The following is a 3526-nucleotide window of genomic DNA, read 5'->3' as shown; positions in this document are numbered from 1 at the left end:
GATTAAAACCTCGGCGGAGGCTGTTGCTGCCTTCACCAAGGTCATAAATCCTAAAACAGAAAAGCTTCAGATAAAAAAGGTTCTACCCACTATGGGTAAAAATTTGACTGGACTTTTAGCGGCTAATAGAGCCGAAGCCCAAAGGATTGTTGCCCTGAATCCGACCTTGGAGAAAGCTGGGCTAAGAGCCACCATCCAAGGCACCAAAGACCCAAGGGTAATAATCCTTAATGTTCCTAATGAAAATGATAATGATTTAGATTTCTTAACATCAATCTATGAACAGAACATAGAGGGTTCTTTAAGTATTACTAAGGAGGATTTTATACTTAAATCAAAATTAATCGTGCGCCTTCAATCAAGAGTGTCTAACCATCGTCATTTTGTGTCCCTCAGTCCCAACCTTTGCCTCCCCGAATGGAGAATCGTCGCCGGATGCGACCCTGCACTCTCTCGTAGATCCGCTAGCAATTAAAAATTGGAGAGTTCATTCCGAAATGTGTCTCTCTGACCACAGATTAATTAGTTTTAATATACAGCCTACCTATCGGGATCGGGCCCCAGAGGATCGCATTACTCCAGTGTCGCTGCTACCTCGACGCTTCGAATTTGGAAAAGCCGACTGGAAGAGCTTTGAAGTGGACCTTCAGAAGGAACTTGACAAAGCAGCTAGAAATCTGGGTCCAGATGTGGAAGCTAAAGCCGAAGCACTACAGATCGCGATACTGGCGGCTAAGACGTGATGGAATTCGGAAACGCCGAAGAGGAGGGAAGCCTGAACAGACTGGTGCTCTACGAGATAATAAACATCAACGGAATAGACGTCGGTCAATTCGCAAAATGCACTTTCGACCACGCGACGGGGCGCAGCGGGAAGAAAAACAACTTAGTCTTCACTGAGCCGCCGTCGACCGGCAAGTCTATGATCATGGAGTCTCTCGTGGCGGTACAGTTTAACTTTTCGCGACTGACGGGGCTGGCGCCGAATAGTTTATTCAACTTCGCAGGATTGATAAACACCAACGCCTGCCTCATGGACGAGTGCAAACTCGTCAATGAGCAGTTCGAGCAGTGGAAGCTCTTGGCGGCGGGCCAACCGATGGCCACCGACGTAAAGTACAGAGAGCGGCACAACGTAACCGACTGCAGATTGTACACCTGCTCTAATTATCCAATGCACATGTTCTGTAACGCGCCGATGGCTAGAGCGGCCATAGAAAAGAGGACCTATACCTTCAAGTTTGCCCAACAAGTTACGTATACAAAATTCGACACTTTCTCATGGTTGGCTTTTTGGAGAGATCAAAACCTAGAAATTTAAAATATTAATGTATATGTATTTTTGTATGTAGATTAATAAAAATATAACAAAAAAATCAGCCGTTTCTTCTTTGTTATTGGTTCGTTGACCGCGAAAAAAGCAGCGAAATATAAATATATCAAGTTAATGTTCCAGAGGCGAGCGCGAGAAATCATAAAGATGGCAGTGCAAATTGCCTAAATAAATGTGTCGGAATTGCGCTCCCTTATCGGAGCGTCAATTCGGTTTTAGGCCTGGTCTCTGCACGGAGGATGCGATGCGAGATCTATTGATCAGAGTTGACGCGTTACCAGACAAGTATTGCGTCGGAGTGTTCCTCGATATTTCGGGGGCCTTCGATAGCGCTTGGTGGCCTCGCATCATTGACTCCCTGAAGTCGAGGTTGGTCCCACGAGACCTGATACGTTTAATCAGGTCTTACTTCGAAGATCGAAGCGTGGTGATGGACGCAGGTGAGTCCTTGGTGTGGAGGACCCTGGAAAGAGGCTGTCCTCAAGGCTCGGTCCTGGGCCCCCTGCTATGGAACGTCATGTTTGACGATGTCCTCAGGGAGCCCTTACCGTTGCATTGTGACCTAATAGCCTATGCCGACGACCTCCTGCTGTTGGTTCACGCCAATAGCAGAAAGGAAATCGAATCTCGGGCCACGACGGCCCTGTTATCCTTAGATTCCTGGTGCCAAAATAACAAACTTTCCTTCGCCCATAACAAAACCTGCGCGGTTATGCTTAGGGGCTCGCTGGACTCCGAGCGACTCCCCAAAGTTCTATTTAACGGCCATAGGGGCAAATTTGAGCCTGTCGCTCGCTACCTGGGCCTACTGGTCTCCCGCGAATTCAATCCTGCCGCCCATATTCGACATGGGGCCCAAAAGAGTCGCGACGCGTACGGTAAGCTCGTCCGGTTAAGTGGCAACCAGTGGGGGTTGCACTTCCGGGCGAAGCTTGTAATGTATAAGGCTATATACATTCCTATAGCCACGTACGCGTCAAGCGTATTTGCGAAGAGGGCGTCACGTGGCATGCTGCAGTACGCGTTAAACAAGTCGCAGAGGGTCCCTTTAAAGACCCTCACTGCAGTATACTCCACGGCGCCTTCGGACGCCCTTTTGGTGCTCGCGGGCGTGGAGCTAGTGGATCTAGTGGCGCAGCGTAGGGCTGCTACCTTCCACCTTCGGAGGGGTCGTCTGGCCACGGTTGGTGGGGTGAGAATTCCTCCTCCGGATGCTGGGACAAGACCCTCCTCGTCGAACAAGGGTCTTCTAACCCAACGATTTTTCCCGTGTGTCAGGGAACGCCTCAAGAAGCGCTGGTTTTATTGCAATAATGCAACGACGCAGTTCTTCACTAGGCATGGCGCTTTCGGGTTTTATCTACATGGAATCCAACGCAGGGAAAGCGCAAGCTGCCCCTGTGGCCATGCGGATCAGACTTCGGAGCACATCCTGTGGGACTGCGTACTATTGCAAAGTGAAAGGGCGGAGCTTCACTCCGCCTTAACCCTAGTAAGAGAGGGTTCTCCCTCTCACTTAGATCTGACAGCTTCTAAGGCCAATTATAAGGCCTTCCAGCGCTTCTGTGAGGCGTATCTTGCGCGCGATGATGTGTGTCCTCCGTAGGGCGCACATTCTTTGTTTCTCTGTTCTTTGTTTAATGTGTGCCGCTCACTAGTCTTAAGTCTTTAGTCTTAGCATTTAGTCCTTAGTCTTTAATCTTGTTGTTTGTGTAGTTTGTAAGGTTTATGTATGTTTTATTAATTATTTCACTTGCTTCCATTTTATTTAGTGTAATTTTATAAATGTATTCACCGGACTAGAGTCGACTCAACTAGTTTCTTTTCTTTTCTTTTATCCTACAATTTACAGGGTCTCCTTCTGAGACTCTCATTTTTCATAACGGAGCGCGACTCTCCCAACGCCCGCTACCCCCAATCCTCTACCCTTTTCCTAGACCACCCTCCAACCTCCCCGAATGTTGGTGCACCGCACGCCCTCATTCGTACCCACAGTGCGACAGAGGTGTGGACCTCTTGGCGGCAACTGGTCAAACGCTACACCAGTACTACGGGGGGTGAGCAACCGCTACCGCGGCTTCTCCGCGGGGCTCGCCCGTTGAGGTCGGACTCGTAGGGCTCTAGTACCAATAATTGTCAGTGGTGCACGCAATGGACGGTGATTTGAGAGAGTTACGTTGTCCCTATCTACTC

The sequence above is a fragment of the Plectrocnemia conspersa genome, unplaced genomic scaffold, assembly GCF_051122295.1.
Source record: "Plectrocnemia conspersa isolate PC_06_02 unplaced genomic scaffold, ASM5112229v1 ptg000001l, whole genome shotgun sequence".
NCBI classification, from domain to species: domain Eukaryota; kingdom Metazoa; phylum Arthropoda; class Insecta; order Trichoptera; family Polycentropodidae; genus Plectrocnemia; species Plectrocnemia conspersa.
The sequence above is the reverse complement of the archived record's forward strand: the minus strand, read 5'-3'. Positions refer to the sequence as shown.